General features: G+C 42.7%; 1 protein-coding gene and 1 non-coding gene across 2 annotated transcripts in view; one reads left to right on the forward strand and one right to left on the reverse strand.

The window, feature by feature from the left end:
- Window positions 1-2,332: 2,332 nt before the first annotated feature.
- The window catches only part of CHD2 (chromodomain helicase DNA binding protein 2), a 186,769-nt gene continuing 162,174 nt past the window's right edge, over window positions 2,333-26,927 (forward strand). The window contains exon 1 of the mRNA XM_045561456.1: window positions 2,333-2,642. The gene's annotated coding sequence lies outside the window, so the exon portion shown is untranslated. The remainder of the gene's footprint in view (window positions 2,643-26,927) is intronic.
- LOC123645320 lies at window positions 10,213-10,316 on the reverse strand. Its single transcript, XR_006737512.1, has one exon. It is a non-coding gene; the product is annotated as a U6 spliceosomal RNA (small nuclear RNA).

The raw sequence follows: 26,927 nt of genomic DNA on the forward strand, positions 1-26,927 counted from the left end.
CCATCTCCTTCACTGACTGACTTTAGGTATAGCTTTCCACGCCCAGACAGAAGGCTGAGGGGAGGAGGAATTTAACAGAGTCCCTCCTATAATAACTCCACCCGTACAAAGGTCTAGAAAACACACCCACACTAACAGATTTTGGAGTTTCTTACTCCTGAAATACAATGGGTCACAAACACCTCCCATCAGAGAAGAATGTGCCCCTCTCCCCTCCCATTTAGTTCCGTTTTGTTCAAGATCCAAGCATCTTGGGGAGGTTAGATGGCTCCCTGGCCCACTCACATTCCCTCTTGCCTTCCCCTCAACTGCCCTCAGAAATGCTTGCGTAATATTGAACTGACCCACCCAGGAATAACTTGTGACTCTCTTCTTGTTTACAATTTGACTTAAGAAACCAGATTGTTGAAACATCTCAACTGAGACCACTGAGGGACTGAGTCCAGGCACAATGAAACACTGGGCAGCCTGAGAGGAACTGGGTGCCTGCCTTCTCTGGCCTTCTCCCAGCAGGGCTTCTGCTGGGGGGTAAAAGGCAGTGGTGTGGTGGTAAATATTTAACACCCGATCTCCAAGAGGAAAAGCCTTGGTTTGTAGTGTTTCCCTATTCCTCTGGTGTAAATACTCCCACCATGGCCCATTTCAAGCTACCAACATGATGTTAATGAAAGCGAAGTTGGCAAGAGGTGTGCATCAACATTCTGACCAGCACACCACTGTAGCTCACTGACCTAAAAAAAACTGCCAATCACGGCCAGGCATGGTATTCACACCTATAATCCTAGCACTCTGGGAGGCCAAGGCAGGAGAATCGCTTTAGCTCAGAAGTTTGAGACCAGCTGAGCAAGAGTGAGACCCCCAACTCTACAAAAAATAGAAAAAATTAGCTGGGCATGGTTGGAGTATGCCTATAGTCCCAGCTACTGAGGAGGCTGAGGCAGGAGGATCACTTGAGCCCAGGAGTTTGAGATTGCAGTGACCTACGGATGACATCACTGCACTCCACCCAGAGGAACAGAGTGAGACTCTGTCTCAAAAGAAAATAACATAAAAAACCTGTCAATCTGCAGGCCCAGGAGCTGGACAATGTAGCTTTTAGTGGATCACCACACTGAGTCAATTTCCAAATTTGGTCAATTTCAGGGACCGACTACTACTGCTAGAAACAGATGTTTAAAATACTCATAGTCTCTACAATCCCTTCCAGCAATAAGGTTCTATATACAAAACAAATATTAACATATTGGCTTCTGAACTGTCACAAATTTTTATTTCTACGTTTCTTTGATTCCTTTCCTTTCTTTCACAATAGTTATCTTTTCATTTTTTTAAAGTTAAGATTTATCTAATATTGACTCTGTGCCAAGCAATGTTCCAAATAAGGCACATATTAATACATTGATGCAATTCAACCTCACAACAAGCCTATGAGGCAAGTCTTTTTTAAAATCTGTTTTACAGATGAGCTAACTGAAGCACTGAAAGGTTAAGTAATATGTCCAAAGTCACACAGCCCTGAATTGCCTTTGCAATTCCCCTTAAAAAGTGGCAGAATAAATGACCACCACGCTCCCAAAACAGGAAGCTCTTCACATATTTCAGATAGAGTCTGTGTAAAAATATAAAACACTATTTATATATATTTATACACATTTATGAACTATCTCATGGTTATCTGCAGCTGTTGTCAGTAATGAAAATAACTATTTCACGCATCATATAAAATGCTACATAGAAAGCGCAATTAGACATGGTCATTGTTCAAAGGTTAAAATAGGAACTAGAGTTCCAAGAAAGAATTTAATGTTTCATTTTTAATAACACCTCAAATTTATAGAGGATTTCATGTTTAAAAGTTTTTCATGTGTAGTCAACAGAGGACACGGAATCTAGAGCCAATAGGATCTGCATTCAAATTCTGGTTTTAGTTTTAACACTGTCCTGAGCATAATTTTTAATTGCTTAATTTTACTGGGAATAAGTAAAAGATCCATATGGTTCAGATGCCAAAGTTACAAAGACTTACAGAAGAAAGAAAAAGCTCCCCAACTGGGCCCCTAGCAACCTACGTCCTCTCCTGGGAGGCAAAGCAATGTTCACTCCTTCGTTACATCCTTCTACAGATTCCTTATGCACGTACACCACAAGCAAATGGCACACAGAATCTTGTACTACTTCACACAAACGTCAGCATTCTACATTCACGAGAGTCCCCACTGCCTCTCCCGTAAAAGGGCGGTGGGGAGGATGACAACAGAGAACTATGCAAATGGATGAGCACTCAATCAAGGCAGCTTCCCTCTCCTTACGTTTAGAAAGGCTGTGAGGTTAGGGGTCTCACGTGCCTCAGCATCTCCCCCCGGGCTTGTCAATCCCCGTGTGTCGGGCCCACCACCACCACCATGGGAGTTTGCAGGTTGCAAGGTCTGGGGTAGACCCCAGTGTCTGCATTTCCCACAAGCTCCCAGGCGACGCACCTGCTTCCGGTTAGGGGGCCACCTGGGACCCTCGAGGTACCTACGGAAACTTAGCACCCTAGATTCCAAAGCGGGAGCTTCCACTTGAGTCAATTACTCTGAGCCTCGGCGTCTGTGTCAACGAGACAACACCCGCGCCAAAGGCTGTCGTGAAGATTAAATGAGGTAAAGCGCCCGGCTCACGGCACACTCGGAAAGCGAGCGCTGCTGCAGCTGATATGTGGACGCCAAAGGGCAGGCGGGTCCGGAGGCGCAGGAAGGCGCGGGCCGGGGGAGAGGGGGTCCGAGGTTCCCCCAGGGGCGCCGTGCGCGCCCCGCGGCCTCCACAGCCCGCCCGCACCGCGTCCGCCCGCACGTCGTCCCCGGGCCGTGGCCGGGCTCGGGGCCGAGGGCAGAATCCCGGTCTGAAAACCGAGGTCGGGGCCTCAGGTTTGAAAGTCTGGAAACACTAAGCGTCTCGTACCAGAAACACCTGGATGCGACCGTATGGCGTTTAATTTCGAACTCTGGTGTGTGTTAAGAGGCGGGTGGCCCTCTAGACCGCGTGGAACCAGACACACGTTCCCGCACCGGACAGGCGCGCCGGCCCCGCCTCTGGAGCGCGCTGCTGCGCTCGGGACACTGCGGAGCGAGGACGTGCGGCCGGCAGGGGAGGAAATGGCGGAGGAGGGCGGGCCGGGCAGGGCGCGGCTGCGGCCCCGCGGCCCGCCACCAGGGGGCAGCCGCGAGTCCGCGTCCCGCAGCCGGCTGGAACCGGTCTGGCCGGAAGTTGGGGTGGTGCCTTCACTTCCGCAGCCACGCGCCACGTGGCCGCCGGGAAAGACCGGAGAAAACAACAAGATGGCGGAGGGGCGGGGTTCCGCGGGCTCCCCTGGGGCCGCGCGTCCCTTAAAGGACAGCGTTCGAGGGGCAGGGCGAGAGGAGCTGAGTGGTGCGTGGGAGGGGCGGCTTTTGTCCCTGCGTTTGCTGCTCCCTGCGAACGAGAGAAAGGCAGAAAAGCCTTTCTCGGGCACCTTCTCTTTCCGAGGGAGGGACTAGGTTGCTGCAAATGGAACGGGGCTAGTCCTAGTGGCAGGGAATGGAAACGCATTCGTTCCTCTCTTTGCAGCCCTTTTAAGTACCATGTCCTGCAAGTAGCGTCCCCGCCCCATTCAAATATTGTTGGAATTTTGTTTGACTAGTAGGGGCTGCCATGTAACAGTGAATGTGTGGTGGAGTCTGAAATTCTGTGAATTTATATCAGCCACTTTGGACACTTTTTCAGAAAGAAAAATTTAGAAATCGGTTACTGTGTATTATAAAATGCAAGGAATAATAAAGAAATTAAAATCGGCTAGTGTTCGCAGCATTTCAGTAAATGCCTGCAGCTTCACCTTACAGGCGATGATACGGAGCTTAAGGCCGAGCCTCCAATGTCTGCCTCAGCAGTTACCCTCGGCTCCGTTTTATTTCATATGGGTTTGAGATGCAGAAGAGCCAGTGTGGGCAAAAATAGTTAAGCTACTGCGAGTGTGACGGTATATTTAGAATAAAAGAGACATTTGTCCTTAGTTGTGTGTACAAATGTGTCATCTTACATTTAGGATTCAGATTCTCTGTCACGCTTGCTAAGTAATTTGTGAGGCCATTGGCATGTCTCCGGAATGATAAGACTTTGTCTTATTCTTCTTTTTTTTTTTTTTTAAACAAAATAATAATACTTGCCTCCCAAAGGTTTGGGAGGTTTAATTAATGAAAATGTCTGAATGAAATAGAGCCCCGATTGAGGGCACACTACAGTGATAGCTTAGGAGAGACACTACTTTATGAAGGGATCCTTTATGGTTTCCTCAGTCTGGCAGAGATTTTAACACGTGCTGTGATCAAAACTGCATTGCTATTAACTGACAGAATAGAAACGGCATAATGAGACAGAGTGGGGCTGAAGGCTTCTATTTTAAGGCTTAAGTGTGGATTTTTGACCCAATCGGGTTTGAGAGAATTTCCCTTCAGCCACTCCTTTGTGTATCCATGCCCTCTAAGGCTTCACTTCAGATTCCTCCTTCATTTGGCAAAGGGGGCTGGACACAGTTATAAAGAATCCTTTAACCTGCCGGGGTCAGGAACCCTTCCTTCCCTCAGCCTGAGAAGAGAAGGCAGCGTCCTTCATAGGATTTCCTCAAAAGGAGCCTGCTCTGTTTATGTTCCTATATTGTGCAGTGATTACCCCTTTTTGGTCTCCTCTTGTACATATGGTTCAAATAAAATCTTGGGCAACTTTTTCTGCAAATACCACTAACAGAGATACAGGAGCACATGATTTAGAGAGTATCCTCAGGCCTTCAGTTGTTTGCCGCCAGAATTTCATTAGCACAGGCTTACTGTTAAAAAGAGAAAATGCATTTTAAATTTTAAAATAAAATATAGCAAATTGAGTTTTAAAAAGAAAGACTTATACTCCAATAATTCAGACATACTTGTTCTAAGCATAGACTGAACTTTGCTTTGGGGAGATTATGCTGTATGTACACTTTGGTACCTTATTTACTTAACTTTTAAAAATGAACTGTTTTATTTCATGTTACTGAAGCAAATTATGTTCAACAGCAAAATACAAAGCAAAAAAATCACCCAGAATGCCACTACAAAGAAATAACCACTAGTAAACTAATTATCTGTACATCTGTATTTGTGTAACCTACATTTTGTATTTAGCCACGTATAATGTATTTTTTTTACGTCAAGAATCTTCATGACTTTTAGAGTCTGCACAGTATTCTAGCAGACAAATATGCCATAATTAACCATTAGCCATTCTCTTACTACTGGATGCCAAATTTGATTGCTTTTTTTTAAGAGGATATCACTGTGTTGCCCAGGCGCTATGGAGATGATAGCACACTACAGCCTCCAACTCCTGGGCTGAAATGATCCTCTGGCCTCAGCCTCCCAAGTATTTGCTGAGACTATCAGTGCACACCACTGCACCCAGCTCATTTTTTGCTCTCATAAATAATGTTGGCATGAACACTTCAGTACAATAAGCATTTTACATATTTCTGTAAAATAAGATTTATGATGAATCTGAATTTTTAAAGGTTCTTTAGTAACATTTTTTTTAAGAGATGGGGGTTTCACTACATTGCCCAAGCTGGATTTGAACTCCTGGGCTCAAGCAATTCTCCTGCCTCAGCTGGATTGGTGAAATTGGTAGGGCTACACAGGCACATGCCACATACAGCTTGATACATATGTTGACTCCTCAAATTGTTGACTTAATTGTATTATATCTAGTTACTGTGCATTGGACATTCCTTAGGTCCACTCCTACCTCAACTTTGTCCTCGGTCTTTTAAATTGATATTATCTGGTTTCTTGAAAATTGTAAATCATATATTCTTGGTGCATTTTTTGTATGGATGTGTGTCCAATAAGTACCAGACACAGATGTTAACTTCAAGTTAAATATTTCAAAGGATTCCTTTCACTGTCAACCTATTAACAATATATTAATAGAAACCTGTTTTCCTTTTAAACAGTTCATTTCTATGTAGAGATGTAATAAAAGCTAATTGCTGAAGTTTTCTTTCCAATGTGCAGCAAGTATATAAACTTTGCTCCAAAATTATCTAAATGTAAATGAATGGTTGGTTTTATTGTTTTGGGTTTTTTTGTTTTTTTAGGCTAAAGACCTCTAAACATGTTATATCAATAACGTCATTTATTAGGTATTTTCAGTTGCTTTATTGTGGATATGCTGATAGATCTTGAACCACAGGGACAGGAAAGATGGCTCTTTTCAAAGAAAGGTGATCTAATAGTTATAAGGGTTCTCCTCCAGATTAATGTTCATGATACTTGGTTACTCCCTACCAGGAACCTGTTCAAAAGTGTGTTATTCCAAAATTAAACTGTTTGCCACAATTGTTCCTTTGCTCTCTAAAAATGATTCAGAGAAAACAGTACAGAGGAATAAAACATAAGCATGAAAATATCAATTGGCAGCCAGTACATGATCATCTTAAAACTCTCAGCCAATGTGATGCTCTTTCCTTGGGGGATCAATTCTGATCACCTCCTTTATTTTTAACCCTCATTTCTCTTTAATGAAGTCTGTCTAATTACTATCGTTGGAATAAGATATAAAATACATTGCAGTAGAATGAACAACACAGTTTGCTAAGAATGTTCAAAAGGATTTGGGGCTTTAAGAACTACTATAGATGGCAATCGTTATTCTGTAGTAGTCTTCCTTTTAGTGACAGTACTGCAGTGCAGAGGATCATCTCTTGAACTACAGTTTTTGAGGCCAATTCAAAGTTTCCAAGTAAAGCTTTGCAAAGCTACTAAGTAGTCTGATTTTACATAAGCATAGCAATAAACAGAAGGGTTTTTTTTTCTTTTTAGCTATACCAACACTGTGCATCTGAGATTAAAATCTGTTACCAGAGATTCTCTGTGATCCTTTCAAAATAGCTCTAGATTTTTTTTTTTTTTTTTTTTTTCAGATTTCATAGCTGATACCCAAGGCAGAAAATGGATGAATATTTTACATTTCAGTTCTCGTAAAGGACAATTGACTTTGAACAGCTTTTGGAAGCTATACCTCTTAGAAACCTATCTCCTAGGATCTGAAGTTTAATATCTGCTACTGACATAAGTGAAGGAGAAGGGAGGAGGAGGAGAAATATTATTTATTTTTTATTTCAAGGGCCTTTGAAAACATCATTTCAGACATAGTTATTGCCCAGCAATGAAAGGAACAGATCTTATAAATTTGCCCCTTAAGTCAGCCCTACCAGAAATGAAAGAGGCAATCTTTAGGTTGCCTCATGTCCTAGACTCTAGGCCCAGAGTCTTAGCTGCTAAGGTGGCAAGTCATTGGCACATTCCAGCAAGGTCAGGGCTCTCTAGGCCTTATGCATCACTATCTTCTATTCTCCCCCAAATCTCTTGCCCTCCCCCATATCAAATAGCCCTAAAGCTTTGCTCCTGGTTCTTTCAAGGTCCCGTGCGTGCAGCTGTGGTTAAGAACCGGGGCTTGAGAGTCAGAGGAAGCCAGAGTCAGATTCCAGTTCTGTCCTTTCCACACCGTGTGACCTTGGACACATTAACATTTCTGAGCCTCAATGTCCTTCCCTATAAATTAGAAATATTTGTTTCTTTGTTGTGAGTATTAAATGATGGACAGGACACAGTGCTTAGCAAAATGCCTGGCACAAATAATAAATTCTCAATAGATGGGAGTAATTATTAATCATCCTTCTACCTGCCCTCAGTGCTTACTTCTCCTTTGGCCACTTGCCTCCTAACCGGTCCCCCACAGCCTAGTTCCCTGAGCTGCAGGCTATTCCTTGTATCAGTCTTGCCTTTTAAACATGCTTTTTGTTCTCCTGTCTGGTTGGTAAATGCATACTCATTCATCAAAACTCAACTCAAACCTTATTATCCTGATGATGAAAGTATAAATTGATATAAGTTCTTTGAAGAGGAATTTTACAATAACTATCAAAATTTAAATGAAACAACCCATGGATCCAGGGATTCCACTTCAAGGAATATATCCTGTAGATGTCCTCACAGAAGGGCAAAAAGAGAATCTCTTATACAAAGATAGTCTTTGTAATAGCAAAAGACTGTAAAATAGCAAAATCAATGTAAAATAGAGCACATTGATTTATCCCTACAATGAGATACTATGGGGCTAGTAAAAAGAAGTGAGCGGCTCTATATGCACTGATTTCCAAAATACATTGTTAAATGAAAAAAAAAATGGAAGTATAAAAAGCTGAGTAGAAGGTGCATCTATTTGTCTCAAAAAAAAGAGAGCGTGAAAGTGATATTATTTAAATTAATAGTGGGTGCCTCTGATGGGCAGGCAAGATTCTGGGTGAGGAAAGTTTTTTTTCACTGTATACTCTTTTGTATTGTTGGAAAAAATGTCTAACCATTTGCATAAAGTATTAATTTTTTTAATTAAAAAAAAAACCACCTCAATGCCAGCATCTCTTCCTTTGGGAAGCTTGGGGCAGCCCTCTCCCTTCCAGGAAGGTTCTCCCTCCTTCATTCTCCCAAACTCCCTACAGTGTTTACCTCTATTACTTCCAGCACTTAATCCCATTGTGTTGAGGGCTTCCTTGGAAAACCAAGAGCACCTAGAAGGCAGGATTGGTACCGTATTCATTTTATGCTCCTAGGATATAGTGCAAGATGATACACACACACACTTGCATTTTTTTTTTTTTGGAAAGAGTGAATTGAAAAGGTCTCCTATCCTATCACTCATCTCTCCCACTGCTACACTTATCCTATTCTGGTTGTTCGCAGGAGAGTTTGAGCTCTGTAGACTCACTTTTATAATCTGACCCCAGCCTACATTAAGAGACATCTCCAACAAATCTCCTTGTGACTCCTGCTACACCTGACTTTTCACTGTTTTTGTGGTTGTTGTTTGCTGATTTGTCTTGTTTTGTTTCTTAAAAATCCACAATGTCCTCAAACACTTCTTGCCTTTGCACATGCAGTTCCCTCTCCTAAGGTCCTTCCCAACTTTCTTTGCCAGCTTAGACTCCTTTGAGACCAGCTCATCAAAGTCACTTCTTTGAAGCCTTCCTGTCCCCCTCAACCTGATGTTCTCTCAGCTCTCTTATCAAACTGGGTGATCACTTATCATTTATGGCAATTATCATTTTTCTTGTTAGTCCACCTGACAAAAACCAGGACTCTTCAAGGACAGGGATTTTTACTTTATCTTACTCTTCCCAGAATTTATGCCTGGCACATAGCAGATACTCAATAAATAATTGTTGCATGAGTGGATGAATGAACAACTTAATAGTAAGGGCTGATAATATTTTGATGGGCTGCACTGAAGGCCATCTGTTATGTATTGGGGGCAATATACCTGTATGCTGTGCTTGTCGCATCCACATCTCAACTTGGCACCTCGAACTGGAAGCTTTTTTGTGGTGTTTGCCACTCTAATGCAGGTGGAGAAATCTAATTACATGTGTCCTCTGTAAGCACACAAGCCCTCAAAGTAGGATTCCTAGATTTAGCAAATAAAAGTACACATTGTCCAGTTAAATTTGAATTTCAGGCAAACAAACATTATTTTTTCATATAAGTATATACCAAATACTGTTTATACTAAAAACAATCATTGTTTATCAGAAATTCAAATTTGACTGATGTAATGTATTTTATCTGGCAGCCCAGCCTCAAAGACCAAATTCCCAAACACTGTCTCCCTACATTGAGATCCAGTAATTCATAGAGAATTTTATAAATTATGCAATTTTATCATCTTTATTAAATAAATAGGCAACTGAAGTCTCCCAACTCTGCTTGCTAAAATTTTTACACATATTTAAATGCTTCACTTTCCTCAAAAACTCTTTTATTATATTTTAAACAGCAGAGTTAGATTCTAATTTATAGTCAACTGGCCTCTTAAGCCACTTAACAGAATTGGATTTGTGAGGGAGAATCCCAGTGACTCTTTCGTCTCAATTCTTTGTATGTTCTTGCAATCTCTATTCTTCAGCATGTCTTAGTTAAAAGGAGATTCTCCTCAGGTATGGCTGCTGTCGCCACCAGAAACCCTGCAGAGCTGTTTGGGCTGTAAAATGCCACTTCCCTGTGGAGGAAAGACGGCAGGGACGCTACCCAGCTCAGGCACCTGTGCTGGCCTCACTCAGCAGCCATTACATATTCTTACAGACTAGGCTTTCCACGACAAGTCTTTTTTTTCTTTTTAACTGTGGAACACTTCACGAATTTGTGTGTCATCCTTGTGCAGGGCCCATGCTAATTTCTGTATTGTTCCAATTTTAGTATGCGTGCTGCTGGAGCAAGCACTGACAAGACTTTTTTAAAAGTTAAAAACACCATCTGATCTGCAAAGAGGCATTTTCAGATTTCAGTTTCTTAGCACTGGTAAATGAACACGTAGGCCAAAAATGCAGGCAACCAACTTCAGCTGCACATATTTTTGTTTCAAAGGCACAGTTCCCATTAAATCACATTCCCCCGAACCTACAAAGTAGAGGACAGTTCTACACGACACAACTTTGTGTTACACGTCCTGTCTTTAACATTCGAATTTGAAAATTACAGGCTAAACACAATCCCTAGGTATCTAAACTCAGGCAAAACAATTGTTTAGTACTCAAAAATCCCAGCTCCGAGTTCTGAAAAACTTGAAACGTCGTTCAGAAATCACTAAGAAGTGGTGATTGGAATTTGAAAGAGTCTACATTTGTAAAAAAAAAAAAAAAAAAAGGGACATGGTAAAAGGCGTTTGGGGTGGGGATGTACTGTGGCTTAATTTGGCCTAGAAGCATGGGGAAAGTGGCTCAGTTCGGGAGTGGAAAATCAATTTGCCAGGGCCATGATACGACTGGAATATCACCTCCGCATTTCGAGAGAACCCACCCCGACGCTGACAGTAATGTGTGCAGTCGGAGCAGGGCAGAGCGGAAGTGGACGAGTAAGCCTGACGGCCGTTTGCAAAACAGACATCTGCCACCGAGAAACCGTCAGAGGAGGAACGCTGCGAAAGATCTTTCAGCTTTGGAAATGGACTGAAAAGATATTTAATGGGTCAAGAGCTTTACTTCGGGGAAACCAGTTTATCTTTTTTATTCAGTTGTTTCAAGGAGGGCTTGCAGTAAATATCGCTTGGTAAGGAGATTAATTTCAGAGCCACCGAGTGCAGAATATATCTTAGATGTTTACGTTGCAAAAATCCGGAGCACTGTTATTTATTTATGCTTTAAAAAAAGACAACAATAAACTACTGCTTAAGTTGTAAATCATAAAAGCTTCCAACCTGAAACTTCTTTGACGACTAGGAAGGGGGAAAAAAATCTCATATATTATTCTACTGTAAAAACTGATCTATAAAGAGAGGATAAGTTTTCTGATCGTGCTTTGGTTCTTAAATAAATTTATCCCTTTTCCTGGTAATTTTTAGTAAGCTATAATTTGTCAATCCATCTGTCAAAAATGATTTTTCTTTGCTTCAGAACCCCTTCATTTTTAAACCTGTTGCACAGTGTGGCTTTATGAAGTTATTCCTTTTGTCCCGTTCCCGTGTTCAGTAGCTCCCTTTCTGAGCCAGAGTCGGTATTTTAGGGCTTGTTTGTTTTGGTTTTAGTTTTGGGTTTTTTCCTTAACTCGGTTTTGAGGAAGCCTATTAATTCCTACATTATTTGCCCAGTTATTGACTAGCGTTTCCCTGGGAACTGTCTTCGAGCTTAATTTTATTTCCTCCAGGAAGATAAAATGAAGACCACCCCCCACCCCTTTCACGTTTTGCCTTCCCCAGAGCTGCACACCAGGCCGAGCAGCGCGGGGGCTTCGGGTGGAAACGCGCGGGCGCCTTTAAGAGGAAGCCGCGGTGATTTTCCACGGCCCCGCCGGCCCCGCCTACGCGGCAGGATGCTGGGCGCGGCGGCGCGCCTCTGTTGCCAGGATACCGCCGCCTCCGCCCCCGGCGCCCTGGGCTCTTTTGTTTCCAAGATGGCCTCCGAGCCCTGTCTTAGCGCGCCGGGAACAAAGCCGGTTGCACACCATTGAGCTTAGCAGGAAGCAAGAGTTGTATGGCTGGCTTTCGGAGTGTTCAATGTCAATACTTATTTACTATTCTAACCTTAGAAAAACCCTTTCAGTTAGGTTGTCTGGATGGGAGAAAAATTAGGAGAGTGCCTCCAGGTGTGTAAGCCATGGTCTCTTAACGTTTCTGTGGCAGGGTTTTTACATTTGTTGTTTCTCTTGATAAGAATTCTGGTTTTTCCTGCTGAACTAGCTCAGGAAGAAGTCTTGATATTTAAACTGGCCTATGATGCTTAACTACAGACACCATATAATTACGTGGAGTTCAGTTAGGGTAAAGATGCCGCTCCCCTGGCCGAGGATACTCCCTTTGTAAAAATACCTGTTGACTTTTCTATTTTCCTTTTTCTTGAAATGTTTATACCCAGATCTGATCCTATAGTACCATTATAATTATTAGATTGTAAGTTCCTTTAAAGATAGGAACTTTGTTTTATACATCTTTGTATCTCAGAAGTGTTTCTGCTGGTAACAAACCTTCAAATAATGTTGCTAAATAATACTAATTAACGTCTACTGAGGCTTTTTCCTCTGCCAAGCACTGTGCCATAAGGTAGGTGCCTCCATTTTATCCCCCAAATAAAGGCACTGGCGGGATTAAGTAATTGCCTGAAGTGCCACAGCCAGTAAATGGTGGAACCCGGCATTCAAACCCGAGCAGTGTGCGAAGAGCCCGCGCGCTTGGCGGCTGTTGTGCCCTACGGCCTCTGTAAATACTGCAGGGAGTACTTGATGTCTTCTAAGTGCCGGGAGTAGTGTGAAAGTCTCTCTCACTGCAGTATGCCCCTCTTTGTTGTGAACAGATTTTTGTATTAGGTATTAGTGGTCAGGGTATTTAGATGCTTACCTCTAAGCTGAAAGATCCAAACCTAGCCAACCTTGGTGGCAGGTGTTGGGTAAACATAATTAAAAACAATCTCCTGCCTACCCAGAAAACCTCTCCACAAAAACCAGAAGAAAAGCAGTTTTATTGAATAAGCATTAAGCCAAAATGTGATGCCCGTCACAGGAAATCAGCTGAGAGATTGCAAAGTCAGAAATGTCACCCTTTTACATACCTAAGCAGATAGGCCCCATTACTGTACATGTTCTCAAGATAAACAATGACTAGTCCCCATGTAAAAGGACTTGACAACACCATTTGTTACTCATAGTTTATCTGAAATACACCTGGTAATTAGTGGCTGGTAATCTGTGCTGGCTAATTAGCTTCATCCAGAGGAAAAATAAACATTTTCATAACAGGAGTTAGGTTTGCAGCTTGGGGTAAGGCACCCAACTGGAGTTAGACTCCTGGCCTCCCACAGAAACTGGGAAATGGGGACGCTATCTTCTGAGGTCATTACATTTCAAAGAGGCAGCTCCCAGGTCATTGAGAAAGACATTCCTGGGTTGTAGAGCTGGCAAGAGGTTTATTTAGCTTTTAAAAAGATTTACATACTTCTCAAAGGTGTAGAAAAAGAATTTACCATTAAGAGTTTTCTCAAATGCTGAAAGAGAGGAAGAGGAGTCTTTTTAGCTTTGTGTATGAGGGACAATTACTTATTTATATTTTAGATCTGTGTCAGGATTCAGAGACCAGCTCTTTCAATCAGAGTCTGCTTGCATTCGAATTTTCACCTCACTGGTTCACCCTTTCCACAGACATCATAATGAGTCAAGTAGTAGGAAGCCAGGAGAAATGTATTACCAAATGTTGAGGGTTAAATTCTCCATTTTTATTCAAATTCTTACTTCCTGGTTTCTTTGAAATTAAATCTAATTTCTAGCAGATGCTGAAGTGCGTTTGCATGCTGCACCCGACCATGAGAATGCCAAATAAGCAACTGGTTTTGATATTCTTTTGAGTTCAGTCTTCACTCCTCAGTTCCCCTTTTCACTGTTCCTTGGAGATGCCTGACAGGGAGGATCTCTTCTCTCCACTGACCTCCTAAGCTTCAGACACCTTTGCTTCTAGCATCCCACCTTAGCTTCTTTTCCAAAAGACTCAGGCTGCTTGTGGCTCCGTGTCTTAGCATGTGCTGATATCTCAACCTGGACCACTCTCCCTCACATTTCTGGTTGCTTGGCTCAACTAGCAAGACAGCTCAGCTAGCCTTTCCTTCTGGAATTCTTCCCTGACCCACCTCTCTGCTCACCCACCTGCATCTGATTTGGTCTCCCCTGGGCTCCCAGACCACTTGGCAATTTCCCCTATTATGACACACAAATGGTTACATGTGTGTGGTCATGTTTAATTTTCTAGTCCATAAACTTCTTATTTTATATTCAAAGATCTTATTTTTTTAATCTTTGTATTCCCAGCACATCACAGCAGGATACCTACATGAGTGATCTGAGATCTCAACTGCTTGACGTACATGCCAGTCCAGCCCACCAAACTTTTTTGTTTGGCTCTTTTTAAAATTTGTTTTTTAAAATTTAAGGCCACATTTTAGAATCTGGATTTACATACAAATCAGGGACTTCAGCTTCTCTTGAAGAATAAGATATGGCCACCTTGGTCTGTTTCCACATGGCAGTGGGTGTCTGGCACAGAGATATGGCTGCCATTTGAGATGGGACATGAGCTGTCCACTTTGCTATAGCCTCTGCCATTCCCTATTGAGGCTAAGTGTGAAGTGGCATTTATATTGAATCTGCACTGATGTTTTACTTGAAGTAAAATATTTCTCAGTACCAAGAAAGAGAAAGTAAGACTAAAGCATCGTCCAAGAATAATGGGAAGGAGCCCATTTCTTAGTAGAAATGAAGACTTGCCCTGTGTTTGTGAGGCACATAAAATATGTCTCTCTCCATTTTTCTTAAATCTACCTGCTTTGCTTAGTAAAGTTATCTTCCTGGCCTTTATAGATATTTGAGTTTTTGATCCTTAGGCTAGATACTCAAAAGCTATTGGGGCTGAGCGCAGTGGCTCATACCTGTAATCCTAGCACTCTGGGAGGCCGAGGTGAGAGGATTGCTTGAGCTCAGGAGTTCGGAGACCAGCCTGAGCAAGAGTGAGACCCCATCTCTACAAAAAATACAAATATTAGCCGGGCATCATGGTGCGTGCCTGTAGTCCCAGCTACTCAAGAGGCCGAGGCAGGAGGATTGCTTGAGCCCAGGAATTTGAGGTTATAGTGAGCTATCATGACACCACTGCAGTGTAGCCAGGGCTACAGAGTGAGACTCTGTGTCAAAACTATTGGGGGGCAGAGATGGCAGAAGGAAGGAAGGAAAAATGTTCAGCAAGTGGTTAAGATTCCAGAACAGAATTTCCAAATTACCCACTTAGCCAATTAAACAGACTTCCCAAATTACCACCTTTAGCTAATCCTTTTAATTTCACCCTGAACATCTTTTCTAACATTTGCTTCATTATGGTTGGGTGTGGGAACTGTAGGGGCAGAAAGGTGTGATACCTTTCTTCACCTGTAATAAGGGCTATGACCTATGCTCCTATGACAAAAGAGAGGTTAACAAGACAAAAGCATGACAAACTTATTTAATCAAAGTTTCACATGGTAGAGCAGGCTTCAGAAATGAAGACAAAAACACCCAGGGAAAGCTATCCATTTTTATGCTCAGGTTTGATGAAGAATGGACAGCATGTAAAATGGACAAAAAGGGTATGTAATGGTAATAGACAGAGGTGGGGAAACGCAGCAAGGCCTGTCTGTTCAGATTCTTCTTGGCCTCTCTGTGCAGCCTTCTTTCCTCCTGGGTAGAGGGCAGGACCCCTTCTGGAATGAGGGTCTTATGATCTACTATCAGACAAAGTAGGTCAGAGAGTTTCTTTATGGCCAGCTCCTACACAGAAAGGCAGGGGAAAGCTAGAGTAATATTTCTAGTTTCTGTGACCCACCTTGGGGAAGAGGAATTCTAGTTGCTATGGCCTGACTTGGGGGAGAAGGGGGAGCAGAAGACAGGAGGGTAGGAGAAGGTCGGAGGGAAACCTTGCTTCTGAGGCCCTTGCACTGCCCTTCAGCTCAAAGTACGCAGCATGCCAAAGCCCCAAACTTTCAAGTATTGTTTTCTGAGCCCCAACAACACAATACTCAGATTCTCATAGCCACTATCTTGGCAAAAACCTGTGAGATAAGTTTTTATGTATATGCCTTTTGTCCAAAGGCATAGAATACACGCAAAAAAAGTTCAGTTCATGCAGGTAGTTTTTCAGATCATGATTCACAGCACCTTATCCATGATAGATAACGTTTGCTGAGTACAACGAAGGACCGTTTTGCAAAACTTAGGAACAAGAGAAAATTGTTAGTGGGGTTGCTATCAATGTTTACATATCAAAATGAGTAACTAAATAAATACTATCTTTCCTCTCTAAACACAAGTGAAAAAAGTAGTGATGCCCATGCAAAATAGTTGGGTACTGATGTTAACCAAGTAACAAAACCATGTTTCAGAAGTTACAAACATTGTTTTTAATTCCAGAGATTTATTTAATAAAGCTTTTGTTTTCAAGGACGTATTTTTAATTATTTTCTCCTAAATTCTTATAGCTTAGACTTACATTATTTGAGCAAGAATCCTATCTGGTTTCATAGAATAGAGAATCTTTCTAAACACCTTGAGTGTTCTCTGTCTGTTAGTGGCATTATTGACTATAGAATCTTAAGGTATATTCGAGGCAAGGTGTTCCTCTTTGCTCCAAACATGCTGGGACTTCATGAAGTAAAACTCAAGGCATCGGGTGCAGTGGCTCAAACCTGTAATCCTAGCACTCTGGGAGGCAGGAGGATGGCTTGAGGTCAGGAGTTCACGACCAACTTGAGCAAGAGCAAGACCTCATCTCTACAAAAAATATTAAAATTAGCCAGGCATGTTGGGGGGGCACCAGTAGTCCCAGCTACTTAGGAGGCTGAGGCAGGAGGATCACTTGAGCCTAGGAGTTTGAGGTTGCAGTGAGCTGTGATGATGCCACTGTACTCTAGCGAGGATGACGGAGCGAGACTCTGTCTCAAAAAAAAAAAAAAAAAAAAAAAAACCAATTCATCTGTCCCCTTCTCCTTGCCTGGGATTTTAAAGTCATTAAATTATTGTTTTCTTTGGCCATCTTAGTGCTTACCAAGTTTGTAAAACTATTAGGGCAGTGGTTGGGGATAGGGTCAGTTAGGGAAAGCCTCCTGCCCTAAAGAACCACCAGTTTTCCTTTTAGGCCCACGTGAAAACAACTGAGGGGTATACAGCAAGGATTCTAAAGGGGAAGGATGCATCAGAGCCTTTTACATTCAATAAATTGGGGGCAAAAGTGTTCTCTGCACTTAGAAAAAGAACAATCGCTTATGTAAATTGCCTTTACTTTGGACTTGAGAAAAGCAGAATGAACCCATCACCCACCAGAAAGGACTTAAAGCAAAGTTCTGAGAGCCTTGTTTTTATGAATAGACTCAGTAGGAACAAGAGGAAGGTGGCTGCACTGATGAGAAAATGGAAATAGAGTCTCTTTCTCAGAGCCTGGAAACTGCCCAGAAATTCTAATTCTAGTCTCTGTTGGAAGACCCAAACCAAAATGCACATGGTAGGGTTTTGTTTATTCTGGTTGTCCCAGGTCCCAATCCTCCAGATAACTTCAACCACCATGCTTATGTTGTTGGCACAAAGACCATGACATCTTTAGTAGCTAAGGAGACTCTTTCTCGTATATGATGTGAAAGGGGCTCATTCAGAGAACTAAACATTTACTTGTGGTTAGATGTGAGAAATTGAAGCTTTAAGTATTGTCATTTCTGTAAGCATGCTGCAATAATTGTGTCCTGTCTACAAAAACAAAGAAATACTTAATCTTTGCAGGTTTTCATTAGCTTCAGAAAGGGGAATGCAAATATTTTGATACTTGACTTGATTTTAAGGATACTGGCAATCAAAGAAAGATATTCAGTTTGCTAAATTATAGCATGGATTTGAAAGACAGGGAATCTTTTTGTTGTTGTTATTTTGAGTTTTTCTAATTCAGAATCTGAATGAGTTTCCATTTTTGGGATAGAGTAGCTCCATATATCACATAAAACCAGCCAAAACCAAACCAGTCTCCTGTTACCGTAGAAATTTAAAGGTTTCACAAACTAATTGATATCAATTAAAATAAAAGTATCTACTACCATTTTATTAAACACCCTATTTAATCTCTGTGTCCTGTGTCCATTCTCTCTCTTCTGTCTTTCTCTCTCTTCAGAACTCTTAATTTGATGAAGAAAGTACTCTCTCTGTTGCATGCTAACCTTTCAGATTTGAGTTAGAACCTAGGTCTTGAATCCACTCAGGGATTTTTTTCCTTTCCTTTTTACATTTATTTCTTTTTTCCACATCTTCCTTTCTGAATATTTTCCTTTCAACACCTAAAAGTGTAGGAAAGTAGAAAGAAGAGACCAAAGGAACGAGAGTTCAAAATGTGTCGTATATGACACACTTGCAGAAAGGTAGTAAAATGTCTGCATAGTTGAGGCTCTCGAGCTTTTGGGCTGAGACATGCTTAAGCAAGGCAAAAGATCCCACTGTCCAGGAATATCAACCAGTCCAGTTTCCCAAGGAGTATAAAACTAGCTAAAGACAAGGAAGGGGGCCATATAGGAAAATTTGAGGTGGGGCATGATTATTAATACACTGCTTTAGAAATAGGGGTGTGGAAGATTCATATACAGACTTTAACACATACTCGTCTTATATGGGAAAATCATCAGTCACAATTTTCACATACACAAACTGTGGATACTACAGCTAAAATCCAGCATTGAGTACCATCAGACCACAGGTTTAGACAGACTGACAGTTTAAACTATATTTGCTTCATTTTATGGAATTATGACACAAGCTGTAAATAAAAGGAGCCCTGGCTTCAGGCCTCTTTTCTGTTTGGAGACAGTAAATTTAAATCCTTTGTCCCCACAGACCAACTCAAAGACAGTAACCTTGGCTACCGTTGCTACAGAAGAAACATACTCTCCAGATTTCCAGTTCTATATTTGGTTTTAGAAAATTGGTTATGTTGAAAGGGAAGAAACAATTTTGCTTTGCCTCGGTTATTGACACCGAGAAGCGCTCCTCAGCCAGTTCGGAGGGGAAACAATGAGTCATTCACGCAGTCAGCCCAGGTGGTGCATGGATTCCAGACAGGGGCCGCCGAGTTAACCCACGAGGGCCTGGCTTGGCGCCGAGCCCACAGCGCGCCTGCCCGGGGCTCCCTGCAGCCTGCGGGGGAAGCGGGCGGCCCGAGCAGGCCCGAGCTGGAAAGGAACGCGAGGCCCCGTAACCAAGGCTGCACCTCTGCAGTGCCAGTCCCAAGGGGCCTCCGAGCTGTTTGTCACCATGTGATTGGCTCAGGCGAGGGGTGGAGAAATGAAAACACTCTGCCCAGGATATATTTAGTTGAAGTGCAGCTGGGGAAGCGTTTAAACAAGGGAGCCTTTGTCCTTATGTTGAAGTGTTTTTCTTAACTCTTCAAGGGTAAAAAACTTAAGCCATGTAATGATCCCCCCCATCCCCCCGGTATATTTTCTCTTGTTTGGGGAATGTTCTTACTCTGAAAGTTTAGAATTTTCTGGAATTTGTTGTATAAGAGGAAACTGAGCAACTTGCATGCAGAATTGACACAAAATGTAAAGCACAAACCTTTCTTGGGGGACCACAAATAATTTCTTAACACACTGCAAGTTTGCACTCTTGCAATTAATTTTCTGTTGGTTCAAACTGGAAATTGGGTATTTTCAAATGCCTTTACTGGAACTAATTTATGGAGTTAAAAACATAATTAAGTTTTATAAGCTGACAGAACCCTGTTTCACTTGAGTTGATTCACATTTTCCAGTAATGAAAGGTTTACTTCTGCGCTGATGAGCACAGCTTCCCTGCAACAGATTACTGATGAGCCATGTAATGGCACCTGTTCACATCCTCCTCAAAGAGTGACAGAGAACGGCCACCTTGCTGCAAGGCCTTACAGCCAGTATGTAAATGCTGTATGTCAGGGGCACATCATCTGTTATTACGAAGTAATGCAGGAAATATTTTACATGACAATCCCATTGGCAGTCATGAAGCAAGGGCAGAAACTTCTGGACAAGGAGCCCAGGGTTTTGGTGATACTGGGAAACCAGGCTATTATTAGTCAAGGTTCTCTGGAGAAACAGAACCCATAGGTTGTGTGTGTATATATATATATGTGTGTATATATACAGAGAGAAAGAGAGAGAGATTTATTTTAAGGAATTGACTCATGATTACGGAGGCTAACAAGTCCCAAATCTGTGGAGTGGGCTGGCAGGCTGGAGACTCAGGAAAGAGCCAATTGAAGACCCAGAGAAGAAGAGTTAGTGTTGTGGTTCAAGTCCAAAGGACGTCTGCTGGCCGAGTTTCCAGAATTCCCTTTTGCCAGGTGGCGGGGAGCCGGGGGCGAGTCTTTTGTTGTATGCGGACCTTGAACTGATTGGATGAGGCCCACCATATTATGGAGAGCAATCAGCTTTCTTCAAAGTTCACCATTTTAAATGTTACTCTCATCCAAAAACACCCACACAGACACATCCAGGAGAATCTCTGACCAAATATCTGGGCACTGTGGCCTAACCAAGTTGATACATAAAATTAACCAACCCACAGGCTAACAAACCTATTTTGAAAAATTCACTTGTTAAAGCAACAGAATTGCTTACCCAGTTGAAAATGCTGTGAGGATATAAAAATGGGTAATATGTGATCCTTGCCTTCAAGGATCTTTCTCTCTTTCTCTCTCTCTCTCTCTCTCTCTCTCTCTCTTTCCCTCCTTCCTTCCCTCCCTCTCCTCTCTCCAGATCCAGGCACAATGTTGTAAGGAGCCCAGGCCACATAGAGAAGCCATGTGTGGGTATTCTAGACGATCGATAGTCCCCAGCCGACACCAATGTCAACTCCTAGACATATGAATGAACAAGCCTCGGATGACTCTGTCGCCAGCTGTGCCCCAGGCATGGTGGAGCAAAGACAAACTACCCTCTGTGGCGCCCTGTCTCAATTTCTGACCCAAAGAACCCATGAAAGATTTAAAATATACATATATTAATACGATTTTAGCCCCTAAATTTGGGAGCAATTTGTCATATGGCATTAGATAACTAATATAGTAAGATTATGGATGACTTCATAAGAAACTACCAAACTGTTTTCCAAAGTGATCTTACCATTCTGCACTCCTGCCAGCAGTGTGCAAGCATTCCAGATGCTCCGTGCGTAGTAACACTGGACATTGTCAAACCTTTCCAATTTTAGCCTTTCTAGTGGACATGGAGTTGGTTCTCATCATGGTGCTATTTTGCATTTTCCTGATGACACTACACTTACTTTTGATCAGAAGTATTATTACTGAGCCTAGAAACCAGTCTTATTTACCATGTTATTTCATAGCCAGCATCTCATAAACCAACTCATCCCTACCTCTGATATGAGAGAGTTTATGCTTATGCTTCCAATTTGTTTTCAAATAATTGTTACCAGAATGAGTCTGTGTGGTTAATAATTATCCACATCATGATTTATCAAGTTAGTTTGCAAGCTTCTGAGAGAAATAAAACTATCTATCCACAGATGTAGAATTCTTGATTCTAACCACATCATCACCTATTGTTAATTAGCGTTGATATTATGACCATTTATTGAGAAATGCTATTGCCAGGCATTTTACATATATGAGCTCACTTACCACAATAACACCATGAGGGACATGCTATTATCCTCATCCTATTCCCAAGGAATGGAAGGTTTAGAGAGTTCAGGAAACTTGGCTGTGACCATACAACTGAATTTGAATCCAGTATCATTTTATTTGATCAAAAACAGATTTTTCCTCACTTCTTTCTAATTGTATACCACAACATAAGAAAATATTTTTGCCTGAAGTAAACAGAGGAAAATATTCTAGACTGGGAGCTGGGAGGATGAGCTTTTCCCCTGGCTCTCTCACTAATCAATGGTCCCCTCTTGGGCAAGTTCCTCTCTGGCCTACCTTACTCATCATTAAAAATAAAAGATTGGAGCCAGGCTCAGTTCCTCATGCCTGTAACCTCAGCACTCTGGAAGGCTGAGGTGGGAGGATCACTTGAGGCCAGGAGTTCAAGACCAGCCTGGGCAACATAGCAAGACTTCGCCTCTACAAAAAATAGAAAAATTAGCCAGGCATGGTGGCATGCACCTGTAGTCCTACCTATTTGGGAGGCTGAAGCAGGAGGATCACTTGAGCCCAGGAATTTGAGGCTGCAGTGAGCTATGATCATACCTCTTTGCTTCAGCCTGGGTGACAGAGAAAGACCCTATCTCTAATAAAATAAAAGATTGGATTAAGGCCTTATCCAACTCAAAAATTGCTATGTGCCAGCCACTGTTCTAAGCATTTTACAAGTATTAACTTGTTTATGTCCCATAAAAAAACCTATGGTATGGGTATTAATATTCTGCCCATTTTACAGATGAATAAACTGAGGCACAGAGATTAACTTTCCCAAAGTCAAAACACTAGTAAATGGTATAGCTATGCAATCTGGTATGTAAATGGTAAACCTAAGCAGTCTGGCTCCAGAATCCATAATGTTACTAAACCAGGCAACATTTATTGACACCTTAATATTAATAACAACCTTATGACATCATCAGTAATGTGATTCTCTCTCCATCCCTCCTACTTTTTGGGTGAAGAAAGTGAGGCTTAGAAAATATATCTTGTTCCAATTCCTATATCTAGTCAAGGGTGGAGCCAGGATGGAAAGCCCAGCTAGCCGGTCATCAGACTGTGGGGTCACCTGCTCCCAGGAGTCAGAGCCCTAGGGATTGTGAGCAATCACGCTCAGCTACCCACCTGGGAAACAACTAGAAACACTTACACTGACAGATGTGGCTACACCTTCCCCACCAAACTTCAACCTGGCTGCCTTTTCCCCTCTTTCTTTTCTTCTCCTCTTAAAAAAACATTTGTCTGAAAAGCAGAAATTAGAGCTGCAAATGCCCACACATGCCCAGGGGAACCTGCCCTGGGGCACTGGCGTTGGTGGTGGTGGTGAGAACAGAGACTGCTGCAGACAGGGGGGATCTCCCTGCCCCCGCTACCCATGGATCTCCAACCCTCCAGGCCCAATGTTGAGCTAATTACCTGAGACTCAAATGTCACTCAGAAAAGGCAGCTTGGGCAGCCTCAATATTACAGTTGTGATGCTATTGCAGTGGGAGACTGGTTTTGTTTCTACTTCTTCTACGTAGGTATTTTTTTTAGTAGACAATATATACATTATAAAAAGTCAAATAACACAAAAAGCATATGAGCACAAAAAGCTAGTGAATATGATCCTTCATCTCACCCCTGCCCGTTCCCCTCCCTTAAGACGACCTCTTTTTTGTGTGTCCAGCCAAATATATTCTTGCATATATAACCATAGAGGTATATATTTTAATCACACAGATGGGCACATACTATACACATTGTTCTGATCTCCCTTTTGATTTCTAATTAACAATATGGCTTGGAAATTATTCCCTGTCAATACCTAAAGCACATCTCATATTCTAAAAAGGGGCTGCACAGCTTTCTATTATAGAGATGTGCCGTCATTTATGTTACCAGTCTCCTAGGACGAGCGTTTAGGTTGTTTCTAATCTGAAGCTCTGACAAGCCCTGAGTAGTGAATCTGCTTGTGTCTTTGTTGCAGTGCCCTGTAGGCCCCTCTGAGATCCCTCCTGTCAGGCATGTGGGCGGAGGGAGGGGGGTTTGCGGCACGCTCTCCCCCAGCCAGCAGGGCGTATATTACTGCTGCAGTGTCCTCTCTAGGGCTGGAGTCCAGAAGAGAATCCCTATGGCTAAGTGGGGGTCTAGCTCAGAACAGCATCCAGAAGGCTGCTCAACTGATCAATCCAGCAGCAGCAATGAAAACACCACGAGCTTTTCTAGTATCCCTGGCCACATATGCCACTGTCATCTTTTCCAGCGGGACTTTCAGTCCCAGGGACCAACAGGTTCTGCGATTCATGCAGCTGGAGGCACCACTTTATGTTCCAGAGCGATGTGGACCAACAGAAGGAGAACGACCTGATGTGAGCTTCTCTGAATGTTACCTGCCTATAGCTGTTTCTCTTGTGAAACCACCTGGGCAGCCTAATTCGGCTCAGCTCTCATGTTCCCTCCACTGAGATCAAAGCTTCTGGAGAGCCCGGCCGTTCCTCCCAGAAAAGCCGACAGCAGAGTGTGTGCCTCTGCCTGGCTTTGTCTGAAGATATGTCGCTTAAGTGCCAGCCCTGAGTGAGCCCTTGGTGATTTTCCTCCCAAAGAACACTGAGGAACCCCCCTGCCCCCCTGCAAATGTTCTCTGACAGGATGGAGGAGAAACCTTTTTTATATTGCAGCCACTGTCCCAGCCCTTCCTACAATGAAAATTAGTTGAAAGTGACAGACATAAAGCCATTGATTCCCACCCACCCCCAAAATTTAACTGAACGTTTCCCAACATACAGAAAAATTGAAAGGAATTATGCCATGAACACCCATCCATCCACCACCTAGATTCTACAATCAACATTTTGATAGATTTGCTTTCTTTGTAACATAACCTTCTATCTACCCAAGTCACTGATTTTTGAGGCTTTTAAAAAGCATGGCTTAAATACTCAATTCATTTGCTTTTATTAAATAAAAATTCAGAACAGGGCCAGGCCCGGTGATTGATGCCTGTAATCCTAGCACTCTGGGAGGCCAAAGCAGGAGAATCGCTCGTGGTCAGGAGTTCAAGACCAGCCTGAGCAAGAGCAAGACCCCTGTTTCTACAAAAAAATAGAAAAATTAGCCAGGTGTGGTGGTGCACACCTGTAGTTCCAGCTACTCGGGAAGCTGAGGCAGGAGGATCATGTGAGCCCAGGAGTTTGAGGTTGCTGTGAGCTATGATGACGCCACTGCACTCTACCTAGGACAGCAGAATGAGACCCTGTTTCAAAAAAACATAACAAAACTTCAGAACAGGAGACATAACACCTTGTTTAATAAACACAAAATGAATAATTTAATTCCAGTCCAAATTAGGCTAGGGAAGAGAGAAAGGAGTTTAGAGGTAAAAGGAAAGGGATAAGACAGCTGTCAGGAGGATAAGAGAGGTGAGAAGAGGCAGAGGGGGCCCATAAAAGGAAGGAAGGGTGTGGACACAAAGGAAAAGAGTTTGCACATGACTATGGGTCAGGTCACTGACACAACCATTCATTGAGAGCCGGGATGTAGGTTTTGTACCCAGGCAGCAAATGCTGCTGTGGCCCAGACCAGCTCCCAGCACTGAGCACTGCGGATGGCCCCTAGCTGCAGTCAGGAATGCCACACGCAGCTGCCCCAGGACTCCTCATGGAACATGCTGTCACTCAAGGGTTCCTAGCCAGGGGTTCCAGCTCCACAGACAGCTGTAAAATGGAGAAGATCTGGAATCAAAACCAGATACTAGCTTTGAACCCCACTTCTGTTATTTAACCTCTCTGAGCTTCTGTATTCTCATCCATAAAATGGACATATTAAGAATATATACCTCTTGCGGGCCAGGTGCAGTGGCTCACACCTGTAATCCTAGCATTCTGGGAGGCCAAAGCGGGAGGATCGTTTGAGCTCAGGAGTTCAAGACCGGCCTGAGCGAAAGCGAGACTCCATCTCTACTAAAAATAGAAAGAAGTTAGCTGGACAACTAAAAATATATAGAAAAATTAGCTGGGCATGGTGTCACATGCCTGTAGTCCCAGCTACTGGGGAGGCTGAGGCAGAAGGATTGCTTGAGCCCAGGAGTTTGAGGTTGCTGTGAACTTGGCTGACACGACGGCACTCTAGCCCAGGCAACAGAGTGAGACTCTGTCTCAAAAAAAAAAAAAAGAAAGAAAGAAAGAAAATATAACTCTTGGGGTAGCTGGACAGTAAAGTGAGATGAGTGCAGGCATGTCATAATGGGTGACGTGTACTAAATGCCAGCTGTCTGCTGTGCATTGGCCTAAATGGCTCCCATACTTTATCTCATTCCATCCTAGCAATAGCGGACATTACTATTGGCCTCATTTTAGAAATGTGGAAAGTGAAATTCAAGGTGGTAAAGTTCCTTCTCCAGGTGGCCCAGCTGGTAATGGTGGAGCCAGGCCAGGCCCCTCTGGCTGCAGAGCCTACATGCGGTGCTGCCCTTAGTACCGTGCCCGGTAGTGACCTTATAAAATGTGGCCAATCAGGCCGGCCTCAGAGAGTTCTTGCGAGGACAAAGTGAGACAATTCACGAGAAAGTGCAATCTTCTGCCAGGCCCTTAAAAATGTTTGTTGATGAATGAACGAATGTTGATGAATGAACAAACATTGATGAACTCATTAAATACTTGTCATATTCTTCAGCAGCTTTTCTGTAATCATCAGTTCTATAGAGGCTTTCCTCTGATGGGATAACCATGGAGAAAAATCTTCCTAATCCTGTATTATACGAATGTCAGGTTTAACAAACAAATCACAAGTGAGTTGATCTTCTTTGTGTTCTGACCTCATTTATGTAATAGCAATATGGAACCAATTATATTTTTTTATGGTCAAACAACCAGGCAGCAGATTATAAATTCGAGTGTCTAGGGCAAGCCCTTCTTTGTCCTGCCTCGTCCAACCTGGCATTGGACTTCTCCAGCGTGGCAAGTGCAACACAATACCCAGGGCTGCCCTGGAAAACAGAGCTAGGTGCTTCTTCACCCTCCTTGCCTTGGATAAAGCCTCTCGATGGACTGGTTGCCATGGCAGGCTTTGAGCAGTTGTTTTCCACCTTTTGTGATTGACTTCTCTCAAAACTTATAAAATAAACCCTGTGGATTTATCTCTCACTGCAATGCAGAAGATAGACAGAATAAAGTGAGATTATA

Source organism: Lemur catta, chromosome 9, assembly GCF_020740605.2.
Source record: "Lemur catta isolate mLemCat1 chromosome 9, mLemCat1.pri, whole genome shotgun sequence".
Classification (NCBI taxonomy): Eukaryota; Metazoa; Chordata; class Mammalia; order Primates; family Lemuridae; genus Lemur; species Lemur catta.